Here is a 16,449-nt window from a genome sequence, read left to right as displayed (position 1 = left end):
GATTTATTTAATTTTTTTTAAATGAAGACTCATAAGCATTTATTTGTTGAGTTGGCATTAGTAACTGCACTTGAAGTTTTGGTAGACAATATGCGTCGATACATTATCACAAAAAAAGAGGGGTGTTAGTCTGTATGATTTGGGTTTAATCATTAAGTTTTCAAGACACAGATTTAATGACAAGGTTGGTTCCGTGGCAAAGACTTATGGGATATGTAGTTACTGAGCCTATGAGGGAGGAACTTATTTTTGAACCCAAGGGCGAATCCGACCACGTAGTGTTTAATTGGATGAAGTGAAATTTGATTGAAGCTGCTGTGATTGGACGAATCATCATTGAGGAATAGTTTAAACTGCGAGCTCAGGTGAAATCTGGTTCAAATGGCAGTTATTAAGAAAGGAGATCACGGAGTTGTTAGGAATAACTTTGGAACACAAGCAGGTAATCCTTTTAATAAACGGAATTGAGGGAGGTCATAATGTTAGCCTGATTTTAATTTTGGTTTCACAATAGGGGTTAGAGTTAAGTTTAGCACGAGGCTAATGCAGAGAACACTGGCCAAGTTGAACGTTTATTTAGAAATGCAGGCAGAATGGCAGGTTTAGCATCGAGGATGGAGTGGGGGAGGTCTCCGCATGCAGTAAACTCTTGAGACGGTCAGAATACCATGAAAGTATTGGGGGATTGTTGTTCTGTTAATCACTTAGTTTGAACTGGGTAGTGTCACGTTTAACACATAAATTCTGTTACTGTTGAATGTATTTATGCAAAATCATCATAGCGTTTGAAGCACGGAAAACTAACAAGGGTTTTATGTTATATTCATACAACAGGCAGTCTGGCACTGCACCACCCTAGCAGTTTCTGGACCCTATTCATCAAGGTGCTTGCATGCGTAAGTGAAACTTTGAGAACTATTCTTACAAGGTACACACCATGCACATGTAACGCCTATCTTGTGTTTTTAATGACCCTCTGATTATGTTCCATTCACTGGATGGCTCCTTGCTCTCAGTACAGCCTACTTTGTTATGCACATGTTTGAATTAATCTATATTTTATTTATGCAAATTGCCCACACCTAATCTCAAAGATCATAGCCTGTCCTCCTTTGAAACTCATACTTGTAACCTAGCAATATCTAATCTCCTGTAGCTCGTCTGCCAATCCCACTAACCCATGTGCATGATTTTGCAACCCACACACACTCCCCCCCCCCCACACACTAGTGATCACACCTAATTCCTACTAATTTAATCCACAAAAAGACATTGGAGTAAATGCATAGAATGGTCTGCCTCAGAGCCCAAGACTTATCCCAATAACTAACAATAACCACTAATCGTGGGTTCTGGAGCAGCGTGCTGCCCAGTGCAAGTCACTTCAATGCCTTTCAAGGGCAATAAGCACTAAATAAACGCAATTAGAATACAATACAAATAAGGGCTGTAGCTTACAAATGACTACATGATGTATCATAGGGCTGGCAAAATCTAGTTCCAGGACTAACAGAACCATACCAGATTTTAGGGATAACTGTACAAAAATGTTCATGCTCTAACAGTCTATCTAGTGTTTGATTGGGAAACTTAGATGTGGCTGTGACTTTAAAGATGAGGGAAAGGAATATGGAGCTGGGAAGGTTTGGGTTTTCCAGACCCTTTGACTCTGCGATGCGCTCGGTGCTGGAGAGAACCATTCAAATCTTCCAAAACACTCACGACTGATTGCATCTGTCAGCCTTTCTCTCATTGTTATTTGTGGTATGGAGTACCTCACATTTTCAAATGCGATAGTGCATGTTCTTAATGACACAGGGATCAAAGTGCAGGTTTGAAATGGCGACATGAATTTTTAGATTCCTTAACTCTTTGTAGTTACTTTGGTCGAGCAGTCAAGGACTGCGAGGGGTGTGAATGTTGCAATTATCATTAGCAATAGTGTACTACAAATTTGCCACAACTTATAAAAGTCAATGTCCATCTAAAAGCATTACTTTTAGAAGCAAACATATTTATGTTCTCCTTAAATTAAAAGAACAATTAAAATAGTGAGTTAAAAAAGTACAGGCGTAATATAACAAAGATGACTGGCACCTTCTACCTATTAATGGTGGTAACGTTAAACTATTGGCACACTTTGCAAAACTTGCAGCTCGTGAAATAAATAGTACTTTTAATATCGAAAAAGGGGCACACCAACTCATTGACAATGTAAAAAGAAATTAAACAAGACTTATTTGAAATTTAGCCCTGGTTGCAACAATGTTCCCATGCAGAAACAATGAGAAAACGATGCTTCTTTAAAAGTCTGATTGAATTGCATTGATTGGAGTTGATGCTATATGAAGCATTTGTAACTCTGGTACCACTATTACCATATAATCTCATACCTTGTGGTCAGGGCTAGAGTCATCATATCACCATTCGAACCACTCAGGACGTTTTGGAGCACCAGTGGTATCAACGGCTCTGGTACACTATGGTTAGGGCTACGGGTACCTCCAAACTGAAACTGGCTCGTATTGCCATTGCTAATGATCATGCTAGAGTTTTTGGAGCCCTGATGCATCATCACCCTGACACCACACTGGCAGATTTCCGGGCACTTTACACCAAATATGGTGTATATCTCAAAATTCGAATGAATGTTGACACTGATCCTTTGCATTCAGAGTTCAGGGGCCCATAGCTCACTCTTGTCACTAATGAGCAGGTTTTCTTATATCTGCGGATCTTCCCCATCTCTGCATCCTCACAACGTGGTCAAGGAGCCACAGCGACTGGGTGGGGTGTCCAAAATGCACAATTCACAGTATAGGACGCCCGCTATTCTTCCATATCCGGATTTGCTATAAAGTCTATTACAGGCTGAACCACAACCCCACTTAGTTGAAGTCAAAGGTGAAGCTCACCTGTAGGCTGTATCTCAAAGGCTCATGCTGCACTCAGGGAACGGGGAGGTGGGGCAGCTCACTGGCCTAGCTTCATAACAGAACGAGCAAAGGCGTTTGTTGCTGGCAGTGGATTTCAGGAGTAATTGGTTTAGGGGGAGTATGCTTGCACAGTACATTGTCGGTTAAGGCTTGGTACAGCTCTGCTCTTGAAACTCTGTGGTCTCAGGAGATGTGACAGATTGGTCCTAGTTTGAGGCTATGTCTTCCTTATCCTTGGGAAAATTATAGGGCACTGGAAGGCTCTAATGTTAGGCAGGCATTTCAGGCCAGGGGCTAGGAGAAGAGCTTTTTACCAACTTGTAATTCACAAGAATGTAAGGGACCATACAGTATTTATTCAGTTCGGTGGGGGGAGGAGGGGGTGTTTCACGTTTTAGGTTCAAGCAAGTTAGAAGGTGGCTGCCAAGCTTCTCGTGGGTTCTCTTGAGGCAACTCGTTGGTTTGGAAGGCCAGCCAGCCAGTGAGAGCTGGGGTCTGGCCCTGTGCCGGTGAATGCTTCATAAGATCTGGTCATCATTTTGTACAGCACGTTTTACTTCTCGGACCAAATCTGTTGGGTGGGTGCTCTGTGTTTTCGTATCCTACGAATGCTCAAAGCCCCTTCCAATTCTGTCAGTGTCTTCCTGGAAAACTGTATTGCAGGCTCTTATCTCCTCACGCCTGGACTATGGTACCTCTGCTATCTTGGAAACAAGCAATATCTTTGTGAGCGCCGAGAAATACTGCAAAATGCAGCAGCGCCGAGAAATACTGCAAAATGCAGCAGCCAGGCTTTTTCTCAACATCTCTCATCATGATTCCATCAGCAAACACTTGGAGGCACTTCACTGGTTGCCTGTACGGAAACACTCAATATTTATAGCATGTGCTTTACTCACAAAGCTTTGAATAACAGGGGATCTACTTACTTCAGACAAAAAAAATATTGGTATCTTCCATCAAGCACCCTTCGCTCTGCCTCCAAACTTCAAATTCTTAGCCTTTGGGTCTGACTCTGTATACAGGGAGGCAGATCCTTTCCTTTTCAGGCCGCTTAACAGTGGAGCAATCTTATGATGCATATTACAAGCACTACCAGATTCAATCTGTTTAGGAAAACCCTTACAACCTGGCTGTTCCAACAAATCACAATCCTCTGTGACAATGGTTGAGTCATTTAGAGCCAGAACACTCTCGGACAATAGCTGACCTTTAAAAATATAATTTCATTTATTTTCAATGTGTATTGCTGCCCAAAATATTTATCACCAAAAGAACAATGTGTACATTTGCAACAAGGATAAGAGGGTGAACTATGAAGGTTGTCCCTCTATCATAGAACCATAATATCGCAGGGATATATCCCTGAAGCTGAAATCACAACCATACCTTAAAGTCGGAACACCAAAATTAAAGGTGGGTAGGGACAATTCAGTTATGAGAGACTTCATATCATTTTTCAGAAACAACCAGTCCTCCTCATGCACGTGATAACATAAAAGCGCTGTGCCACAATACTAAGCAGACTGTGACCAACGAGGCAAGCTCCCTATGAAGATGAGACATTACTCCCTTGTGGGCATACTTTTCTGTATTCCCTTCACCAAATGAAGTCGAGGTCTCTGCCTGTGAGCACTACGGTCAGTCCTTACAGTTCCTGAGAATCTCATAAATGATCTATAACAAGTGTGTTGAATGTTTCTGAATTGCTCATTGATACAATCATCTGTCTTTGGTAGTTGGAGCGCTTTACAGCTTTAAGCTGCCTTTGCAAACTGCGTATCATACCGTTGTGCAAGCGTCACGTTGCTTAGCTCAGACACAGAATGAAGTTAATAATGCAGAGAAAAGCACTGTACGCCTGGTTGTAAAAGGTTTTCATAGTTTTTGTGCATAACTAAAAGGTGTTGTAGCTTATCTAGTACCTGTAGCTTATGTGCCAGGAGTTGAAGGATTTACTTGCCCAGTTCTGACCTGTGAATATTGTAATTTGAATTGGACAGTTGGGCGGTTGGACTTGGGGAAGCAAAGAGTATCTGCATGTACCACTAAGGCAGCTCCATATTTGAGTAAGAAATAAACCTTTTTGATGAATCCCCTTACCACATCTGTAGTCGTTACTACAGATTTATTAGCAACGACTGGAGCTGATCCAAGAGCCCTCCTGGCCGCTTTGTTTGAAGTGCTTCTCCAGATTGGGTACATCATGGGTTCAGGTCTACGTGGTGTACGGCTGTTTATGGCATAAGTAGCTGGTCCCTGGATGTCTCTTCAACTAGAATTAGAAACCAGTACTGAGATTCGCAGTGTTTTTGTCGTTTGTGTCGGGGCCAGGCACCTCCGTGAGTACTGACTGTACTGTTGCTAGCTGGCATTTGCTGGGGGCATCTAGGGGGACGTCTGGCGGGGCCTAGCGTTAACTCGCAGCCCCCTTATGACCCGGAGGTGTATTTTGACTGCGCATGTAGGGGTCACAGATAGCATAAAACGCCAACCGCACTATGTCACGATCGCCATCTTCAATTAATTTTCTACAGCTGCTCATGTCCAGGGTAGATTAAGAATGTAACAGCTAACCGTACTTTGCCACGCCGGCCATATTGGAAGTATTTTATATCGCTCAGTGCATAGCCTCGTGCATGCTATTTCTGAACGTTTCACCCCTACCATTCAACCGCTCTACACTGTGTCTGCAATTTAATTATGTTCCAGTGCATACCTCTCGCCAGTGCTGCCCCTTGGAGGCCGTTTCTGCGAATTTTAAGGTTATTATCTTCAAGAGTTCTGGTCAACCAAGTCTACAGAATTTAGCAAGTCAAGGATAACCAAGCACACTTATTTGCATCTACTGCTTATTTTTACATACAAAGTTTCATTTATGGTATTGTGTATCCTGTAAACAATGACAAGCACATTCATTTTCATCCACTGCAACTAGAAAGTGTCATTTTGCTTATGTCAATAACATAACCACAGCGACAATCACACATGTATGTCAGCTGCTTGTAAATTGCCACTAAAGCGTGCTATAAGTTGTTTCAAGTGTTTACGCTGTTAATTGGTCTGTTGTTCCTCTACAGCAGGGGTAAGTGATCCCGGGAGGGGGTTTGGGCACCAAGCTCTGACCAAAAGAAGCATTATGCTGATAAACAGTGCTTTGTTGTAAACTGAAAAAAATTACTGTCAGTAAGCCGCTGTGTAATGGGCCACTACTAAAAGTTTTGTCATTTTGAGAGGGACAGATTTTTTTTGTTCCTGGGGGGGGTGCAGCATTAAAAGTTTGAATACCACTGCTCTACATTATTAAGCATGCACATATGGAATATTGTAGTATTTTGTCCATACTATGTTTATCTACAGTGACAATAATACGGCTTGGTAGTATACTATTCATCTGACAGCACTGTAGTGTGCAATTAGTATCATATTCACTTCTAGTTTCTTCCATCAACTATGCAGTCAGTTGCGCTGTCTGCATCATTTCAAGACTGTCCTGCAGATCCACCGGTCAGGTGGCCTGTTTGGTTCGATGCAATTCAGACATAGTTTGGAGTAATAAGTGCCTCCAGGTTCAGAGCAGAACAAAACAATATCTGCTTTTACGATTTCTAGGGTTTATATGGGGAGATACACATTCAAGCATTTGCCTGGATTGGTGTGCGGGGATTTGTGGGGGACAAAGATACCTGTTCTGATGACACTCGTAGCCATAGTAAGGACAGTTCCATTTTGGGAGTCCTTCGTCATGTGTTGATCCTATTTTGGACATTCGTGTGGGTGATGAAAAATGGTCAACTCCTTGTTGATTCTGGAGCAAGCATCACAATGGTCACCCAAAGATTGTTCAAGGACACATGGGGCAATAGAAGTTTGTTTCCACCTGGCAGTTCTGTTTCCTATGAAGGACGAAAGATTGAGCTCTTAGTATAGATAGAGGATGTACTTGAATTCAAGGGAATGGAACAATTTATGTTGCAGTAAATGAGAAGCAAATTCTGGGGTGGTTTCACCAATGTTTATTCAGTATGGTTTTCAGGCCCAGTGATAAACAAGTTCTGGTGGTGGAGTATGATGGTGTCGTGCTGCTCTACAGCCGCAAGTTTCCTGAAGTCTTCATATATACCCTTGGTAAAACCAAAGGCTTCAAGCACAAGCGCAAGGTCAAAGGGGGAACAGTCCCTGTCAAGCACATTCTACGTCGAGTTCCATTCAGTGTTAGATTTGATCTTGAGAGACCTCAAAACATCGTGTGAGCAGGGGATCATTGAACCTACTGCGTCATTCTTGTGGATCTCCGTCAGTGGTTGTAGCATGCAAGCGTAGTGGCCAGTTGCATGTTTGTGCTGATCTAAGGTCACTAACAAGGACATTTGGCATGACCCACACCTGTTACCTAAAATTAATGATATGTTTGCTCTCACTGCCCGCACGGGCAAGTTTATTTTCTAACCTTGATCTTACCTCTCCAGATCAGCAAGTAGATTTTCATCCAGAGTCAAGAAACTTTACGGCTTTTGTCTCCCCAACAGGTACATTCCAGTATCACCTCATGCCATTCGGGCTCACCTCCGCGGCATTGGTATTTCAAAGAATTATGTACAACTTGTTGAAAGAGGTGCATGGTGTCTTGGTTTTCCAAGACAATGTGCTGATTTTTGCAAGCAATGTAGTTGCGCACGTCATTCTCAACATTTTCAAGAACCATGGGGTTGTTCTCAAGAGGAAGAAATTTAAGTTTTTACGCAGTGAGGTTGAGTATTTGAGAGATGGGATTTCCAAAGAAGGCTGAAACCCAGGCTGGGGTTGATAAAGTCTATTGTGGAAGCACCTCCTCCTGTTAAGTGTGGGGTTAAGGCTTTTTTAGGTCTGTGTGAATTTTGTTCACAGTTCATTCCTGAGTACCCATCCAAGGTAAGACCCATCAGTAGTCTGCTCAGGAAAGGTTCTAAATTTTAAAGGGATGGGTCATGTTCTGAAGCCTTTACTTGGATTAGGTCTCAGTTGGGTGAGAGAAAAGCTCACATAGAAGCGACTTACAAATATTTTAAATGAAGTTTTTTACCTATCAAAAAGGATTATTTTAATAGGTTGAACTGCAGCAGTCAGGTTACACAGGGTAGGCCCGAAGCCATGATGTCCTTGCAATTATAGTGGATGGCACAATAGGTGCTGCTGTTCACTAGTGACACTTAACTTCCAAGCCTGAGTACCCTTTGTACACCATATACTAGGGACTTGTAGGCAAGTTAAATATACCAGTTAGCGATAGGCCAATTCAGCCATATTTAAAGGGGGAGCACAGGCACTTTACTACTGGTTAGCAGAGATAAAGTGCACAGAGTTCTAAAGACAGCAAACACAAATAGGATCCAGTAAAGGTGAAAAGTCAGGGGTGACTATGCAGAAAAGGTGGATTTCTTACATTAACGTTTCAAATATAGATGACTTTAATATTTTTTACATTGCTTCATTCTCATATAATATGGGTTTATTTAATTATTTATATTGTGATAAAATTAACTATTAGTTTAAAAAAAATACTATTATGGTTATGTAAAATTTGTCTTTGGGTTGTTTGGGTTTATTGGGGGATTTGGTGGGTACTGCTTTTTAAATTATAATGAATTTTTACTGATTATTTTAATGTTTGTATATGTTATTAATTCATTTACAACACATATAGTGTTTAAATATGTAATATATTTAGATTTAGGTGTTATGGGGTTTATTAGGAGATTGGGTGGGTAGTTTCTAGGTCACACCTACCACAGACACCCACGACAGCTCATGTGCTGCATGATCTCTCACTTGTGAGACATATTGTTTACAATAAAGGAATTGGAGCCTGCCCATTGCTTACCATGTATTGACTTAATTGTCACTTTTCTTTGCTGACTCCTAATTCAGCACTGCATGCCAAGTGTCCCTTCCTTTCCTGTCTGTGGAGCATGGACCAAGCACAGATTGGTTCAACTTAATTAGTTCCCGTCTGCTGTTCACACTGTGATTTGAGGTACTACTTTTTCTGCCACTCCTACTCTCCCTTGGATGTGGTGCTTCTTCCCCCCCCCCCCCCCCCCCACCCCTTCTCCGTTTTGCTGCCTGTCTGTTTGGTGCTCCCTCTCCCACAGCACCCTAGTTTTGCTTTCCCCATACCCCAGGCTCTCCCAGCCCGTTATTGTTGCTGCCTCTCCCACACCTCACTTGTGATGCTTTTCCCCCTCCAGTTGTTGCTACTCCCACTCTCTGCTCCATGCCTGTCCATTGTTGCTGGGCACTTCCTTCTCACTGCTCATCCCTCGAGTGGTATGCCCACCCTAAAGCTTTTTTGACATATTGCACTGAAGCACAAGGTGCTGTGCAACATGTGTAAAAAAAGTGCTATGACGCAGTCAATGCTGGCTGCATCATAGCGCTTATTTTCTTGACTTAAAGCCATTTTTTACAACAGATTGTGCTGCTGTGCAACAGGTCTACATAAAATTGACAAACCCAAAGATTTTGCATAGGCAAGACCTACTGGCTTCGCCAATGTTTGATTTAATTATATATATTCTTTTTTTATTTTTTAGATTTTATATAGCGAACTCGACCCGAAGATATCCGGTATCAGAGCACCGGTGTAGTTGCAGATGGACACATTCATTTTTGTTAGGCACAGGCAGATTACGTGATTTGCCCAGAATCATGGGATGTTGAGCTTCCCTTCCGAGACTCTAGCCCGGTTCCCCAGCTTCGAGGTCGACTGCTCTAGCCGTAAGGCAACATCCTCTCCTACATCCTCTCCCCTAATTCATGTTAATGAATTAAATATTTTATTGTTTTTTATTTGTTTCATGTATAACTAATTTAATTATTTAATGCATTTTAATTTCAGGATGTTGAATTTATTGAGGGATTGTTTTTTTTTTTTTTTTTTTTAAATAAAATAAATATAAATGGATTAATTAATTTTGGGTCGGTCAGGAGGGTGGGACAGGAACATAGACACCACACCCCTGGCCCGCTTTGCAGACACTTTAGGGCTCACTGACGTATGGCGGTCTCAGCATTCGAACACCCGACAATAGTCCTACTTCTCTGGGGCTCATGGGGTATACTCTAGACTGTACTATGTCTTTGTCCCCACTGGAGAGTTGGGGGTGGTCATCCGGACGGAATACCTCGTTAGGGACCTGTCTGACCACTCACCGCTACTGGTTTTACTAAAGCCTAGGACCAGAGACTCCCGTCCCACCGGGAAACTCAACGTGTGGGATTTGCACAAAGATGTAATTATACAAGGTCCCCGGACCGACACTAATCTCCTTTCAGGAAAACCTGGGCACTGTGGACTCTGGGGTCACATTCTGGGAGGCATACAAAAATTGAACTGCGAGAAAGGGCACAGAAATGGGAAAGGAAGAAGGAGCGGGAACAAATAGAGCAGATGGAGTGCCAATTACTCACCCTAAAGAGAAATGTGCTTGAGTTTGAATAGTCAATATGAACATCACTCCCACCTCCATGGATGCACTTTTCCCAGTATCTGTTAGACTGGCATTAGAACAGTAATCTTTTCCCCTTCCATCCCAATGTATCCACTTTCCCCAGTATAATAGTAACTCTGCACCCAGCCCCTGCTCCCCTTGTAACTCGAAATAGTGGACACAATATAATGGCTTTGCCTGAGTGAGAGTGAGAAAAAAAACAATCGGAGAATCCACAAATGTATGCAGAAAACAGAGATGCAACAACAAACACCTACTTACATTCTGCCATCCAGCACTGAAATAGTCTGCATTCCTGCATAGCAGAACTGAAATCCTGCATATATGCAGACCCTGCACACCTCCAAATGAGCAGAATGGAAAGAACATGTGCAGGGCAAGTGACATGTTTACCAGAGGAGCAGGATAATCCAGGTGGATGCTGGGAATACCAGACTATTTTATGGCTCCCAGCTGAGTGAGTGGGATCACTTTTATTTTATTTTAATAGGGAGAAGGGACCTAGAGGTCATGAATATGAATCTGGATCCTAACTTGTGACTGTCTTTTTGCCAGCTAGTTTTTTTTTGCCTTTTTCTTGTTTGTCACTTTTCTTGTGACTGAAATCACAAATGTTGAGGAATCTGTTAGTGTTATTGTTTTGTGAGGACTTAGTGCTATGGCTACCCAACTGGGTTCTTTCGTAGGAAGTCAAAGTCTTAGCCCTGAAGGTAAGATTTAGGGCCTGAATCAGAGTTTAGCAGATGGGCCACTCTCTCACACTGTCTATAACAGCCATAGGATATAGTACGCTTGTAATTAGGCAGACGGGATATACATTATGTTTGTGACCGAGCAAGCCATCAGCCAAACTTTGAATCAGACCCCAAAATTTGTCTTTTCATATGCATGGAAAAATAATATTGTTTGCTGCAACAGAATATTTTTGTGACAGGAATACACTGGAGTTTGGCTTTGGACACTTTCAGACAAGCTGCTATTTCACTATGCGTTGCTTAGATGACTTTCTTTTTAGGTTGAGCCTGGGAAGCGCATGAGCTGCTCTGCGAGATCTTCTGCATTCAGGTAAGGACTTGAAGCACCGCCCACTCTCCGCTCATATTTTTCATTGGCTTGTGTCACTGTCCACTGTAAACTGTGGCTGTTCATTGGTCTATAGGCTTAGTAGTCCCTCCTTCGTACCGCATTGTCTCATTTTGTAACCTTCCATGGTGACACCCGCTGTTACGTGTGTTTACTCGATAGGCTTTAATTACAGCCTCCGAGCACTATTTTCTCAAATATATTTGTCCTGCCTGCTGTTGCAGGCCTGCTGTTGCAGGCCTGCTGTTGCAGGCGGGGCACGCACTCTCCTAACGCTTTTTAAAAAATGTTATAGCACGAGAGCCCAACTTATTTGCAATACCATAGTACTCCCATTTCCGAGAGTTTAAGCTATTGGCATTGTAAATGACATTGCTTTTTATTTATCTGTTTTAAAAACAACACATAAATGAAAGGCATTGTCATTTAAAATGCCAATAGCTCAAACTCTCGCAAATGTGAGACCTATTGCATTGCAAATGCTTGTTTCAGGGTGTTATCAGTATGTCAGTATGTGTTTCATATAGAGATCCCATGTGTGCTTTACTCTCTATGGCATTGTTTAAACTTGAAGTATTCATGTTCACTTTTTTATTTCAGTCTGTGAATATTTTGTGTGTATTTTTGTCTGTTACCTGCTCATCTGAATATGAACTGCGTAAAATAGTCTCTTGTCGCCCCTACCTGTGCTTCTGCTCCCGGACCGCATCCTTGCACAATAAAACTTGGCTGCTTTCACCGCCATTTCGGCGGCCCGGTCCCCGCGCTCTGTTTGTCTGGTGCGCCATCTTGGGTTGGTGTGGGAAGCACTCTGCAGTCATTTGCTGGCACCGTCACGTGATCGGGCTAGAGCGCTACTTTATTGGTTGGTCATGACGCGCAGCGTGTACGCGCATCGGGGACGCCATAGTGACGCCGGCGCTGAGGACGCGCTGGGCGGCTGGACTCTGGACTTGAATGGGGTTGCTGCCTCCTCACGGAGATATACGCATCAGGAGATGCTACGCCTGAAACCTTGCTACATGAGATGTTCGTACATCTTTGAACCAGACGATTTTCTTCGTCCTCTACTATGTGATTGTCACTATACGTGTCCCGGAAGGATACTGCCTGGCCAGATTAGATAGACAGGGACGAATGGGAGGGGGGATAGCCATTCTTTATCAAGATCACCTGCAATGTCACACCGTGCCTATACCTGATCTTCAGGATGGCGTTCAGGCTCTTTTTTGTGATAAAGGAAGGGCGTTGCCCTCTTTTCAATGGAATGCTATTGTATCGACCTCCTGGCCCGAGGACCAACTTCTTGTGTAATCTTCTTCAGTACTTGGAGCCCTACTTTGGTCGAGAAAATCTTTCCATTCTTGGGGACTTCAATTACCATTTAGAAAGGCTTGATCTAACAGATACTTCGTGTCTTATTGATGCCCTGGCGTCTTGTGGACTCACGCAGCGAGTCCGCGGGGCTACCCATCATGCAGGCCATATTCTAGATGGTATCTTCTCTAACGACCATCGTTTGATCGTTAAGGATCCGGTACATCTGTCTTGGTCCGATCATCTTGCGGTCCCATTCCTGTTGGAATGCCCTCAGATGGATGGTAGCAAAATAGGGAAACTGTTAGACGGCGACCTCAGAGGAGCCCGGAAAGGGGGTCCTGACTACCCTGAGACCCACCCTCGAAGTATCGTAGCCGGGCACTGGCGGGAGACTCCTCAGGAGGAGAAATCTCGGATCAAGGATCGTACTTCTGGCCCCACACGACACAGAAACACCACACCGTGCGTCCTTAGGAATCAATCTTTATCAAACAGGTTAGCACTGCAAATATGTACAAGGAGAGCGCGGGCTCAATGAGTCTCGGAAGGGATAGGGGGTAGCGGGACAGTCTTTGGCATAAAGGCTCAAGGTAAGGATGTACCCGGCGCACAGCTCACAATCCTCGAGCTGGGGGGTAGGCTAGTTGTCGTGGGGTCCGGCGGGACCAGTGGAGTCTGTGGAAGCCGCGAGTCACTCAGCGGGCTCAGGTACCAGTTCGGAGGTTTTACGATCTTCAGGGAGCCGCGAGTCACTCAGCAGGCTCAAGTACAAGTTCGGAGGTCTTACGATCTTCAGGGAGCCGCGAGTCACTCAGCAGGGCTCAGGTGCAGTTCGGAGGTCTTACGATCTTCAGGGAGCCGCGAGTCACTCAGCAGGGCTCAGGTAGTTCTAAGTTCCAGGAGCCGCGACCGCGTCAGCAGGCTCCCGTTGTCCCAGCGTCGAATCTGCCGGACAGTCCCAGAGCACCCCTTGTTATAGGTCGACCCCTCTTTGATGTCCGGAGTCTGTGCAGGCAGGGGTCTTGTCACCTGGGGGTCGCTTGTCGGGGTTTCCTGCCATTGTCTTTTGATCCTTTCAGAGCTGGGTCGGGAGGAGTCCCAGACACCCAGCAGGCGTGGAGCCAGCCTTCAGGGAGGCCGGAGGGCCGATCGAAACCCATCGTCCCAGGGGAGTTCAGAGGTGCGATAGAAACTGCTCCTCCCTCTCTCAACCCCTGGAAGCGTGATGTCCTCCAGCCGGAGTGGCGCCTCTAGGCCCGGGTCGCGCTGGGGCCGGGCAGCCATCTTGGTGCATGAAGTGGGCACGCGGGCCCGGGGTGGCCGAAAGGAGAGAGGCCATGGACGAGGATGTCTGGGTCGAGTGCGTGTGTTCTTGGTGGAAAGGCTTGGTGAGGCCGGGGGATTGGGGCTGCCGGCACCAGGTTAGGTGGTGTGGGGACCAGTAAAGCCATGTTATGAGGCCGGGTCCAACACGCGTCCCCCCCCCCCCCCCCCCAGCTGAAAGCCGGAGAGAACTGGCCATCATCTTGGGGGGGGTTCTCTTCGCTGAGGCGGAAGAACCGGGAGAGGCCATCGGCGTTGGCGTGGTCCGTCCCAGGGCGGTGTTCCACGGTGAAATCCATCCCCTGAAGGGAGATTGACCACCGCAGTAGCTTGGGGTTTTCTCCCCGCATCTGCATGAGCCATCGCAAGGGCCGATGATCGGTTTGGACTTTGAAATGTGTGCCGAACAGGTAAGGGCGTAGTTTCTTGAGTGCCCAGACCACGGCAAAGGCTTCGCGCTCAATGGTACTCCATCGCTGTTCTCTGGGCAACAGCCGCCGACTGAGGGAGGCGACGGGCTGGTCCAGGCCTTGGTCATTCATCTGGGACAGGACGGCCCCAATGCCATGCTCGGAGGCATCGGTCTGGACTACAAACTCCTTGGAGTAGTCGGGAGCCTGGAGGATGGGGGCCGTGCACATGGCCTTCTTTAGGGCATCGAACGCCTCCTGGCAGGCGGTTGTCCACTGAACCTTTTTTGGCTGTTTTTTGGATGTGAGTTCTGTGAGGGGGCCGACAAGGCTGCCATACCCCTTGATGAATCTGCGGTAGTAGCCAGTGAGGCCCAGAAAGGCTCGGACCTCCGTTTGGGTGGTGGGGGGTTCCCAGGCCACGATGGCGTCGATCTTTGGTTGTAGAGGGGCGACCTGGCCACTCCCGACCTGGTGCCCCAGGTAGACTACTGATCCTGGCCCAATTTGGCACTTGCTGGCTTTTACTGTCCGCCCTGCTCCAGGCAGGGCAGTTAGCACCCACCGGAGGTGCTGGAGGTGCTCATTCCATCCGGAACTGAAAACTGCGATGTCGTCCAGATAGGCCGCGCTGAACTGTTCTAGCCCGGCCAGGACTCTATTCACCAGTCGCTGGAAGGTGGCCGGGGCATTTTTCATTCCGAAGGGCATTACGCGGAAGCGGTAATGCCCATCTGGGGTGGAGAAGGCAGACCGCTCCTTGGCCCCCTCGGTGAGCGCAATCTGCCAGTATCCGCAGGTGAGGTCGAAGGTGCTGAGGAACCGTGCTGCCCCGAGTCGGTCAATGAGCGCGTCGGCTCGTGGAATGGGGTGGACATCGGCTCGGGTGACGTCATTGAGCCCCCGGTAGTCCACACAGAACCGGAGCTCGGGGGCGACACCGGGGGCCGCTGCCTTCGGGACCAGGACCACGGGGCTGGCCCAGGGACTGTCAGATGGCTCGATCACTCCCATGGTCAACATCTTTGAGACTTCAGCTTGAATGCAGGACCGGACCCGGTCGGGGACCCGGTAGGCTCGGTGTCTCACCGGCGGGCTGTCCGCGGTGTCCACGTCATGGACACACCAGTCGGTGACTCGGGGGATCAGGGAGAAGAGGTCGGCAAATTGTCCTAGTAGCTGGCGACAGTCCTCCTGTTGCTGGGCAGTGAGGGCTGGGGAGAGATTCACTCCCTCCACGGAGCCATCCTGCTCCTTGACACACAGGAGGTCCGGGAGGGGATCGGACTCCTCTTCGGCCCCGTCATCGGTGGCCAGCAGGAGGCTTAGTTCTGTCCGCACGAAGTGAGGCTTGAGGCGGTTCACGTGAAGGACCCGGAGGGGATCCCGAGGCGACTGGACGTCCACCAAGTATGTGACTGGACTCTTCCGCTCAATCACTTTGTAGGGCCCGGTCCACCTGTCCTGGAGGGCGCCTGGCTTCACGGGAGCCATGACCCATACTTGTTGGCCCGGCTGGAACTCGACCAGAGTGGCATTCTGGTCGTACCAGCGCTTCATCTCTTCTTGGCTTGTCTCTAGGTTGGCCTCGGCCAGTGCTCGGAACTTCCTGGTCTGGTTCCGGAGGGTCAGAACATAGTGGAACACATCTCGTGGGGTGGCCTGGGGTGTCGCCTCCCACCCTTCCTTAACCAAGCTGAGGGGACCTCGGACGGGGTGTCCATAGAGCAACTCAAACGGGCTGAACCCTAGGGACTTCTGGGGGACCTCTCGGTAAGCGAACAAGAGGCAGGGGAGCAGGATGTTCCACTTACGCCGGAGGGGCTCTTCTAGGCCGGTGATCATCCCTTTCAGAGTCCGGTTAAACCTCTCTACTAGGCCGTTCCC

At 46.5% G+C, this 16,449-nt stretch overlaps 1 long non-coding RNA gene across 1 annotated transcript in view; it reads left to right on the top strand.

Moving 5' to 3' along the window:
* Positions 1–394: 394 nt before the first annotated feature.
* LOC146871437 (uncharacterized) overlaps positions 395–16,449 on the top strand; it is a 124,900-nt gene continuing 108,845 nt past the window's right edge. The window contains exons 1-2 of the long non-coding RNA XR_014959551.1: positions 395–442; positions 835–896. This is a non-coding gene — a long non-coding RNA (uncharacterized LOC146871437). The remainder of the gene's footprint in view (positions 443–834; positions 897–16,449) is intronic.

This window comes from Triturus cristatus, chromosome 1_1, assembly GCF_964204655.1.
Source record: "Triturus cristatus chromosome 1_1, aTriCri1.1, whole genome shotgun sequence".
Lineage (NCBI taxonomy): Eukaryota > Metazoa > Chordata > Amphibia > Caudata > Salamandridae > Triturus > Triturus cristatus.
This window is presented reverse-complemented; position numbering and strand designations above follow the sequence as displayed.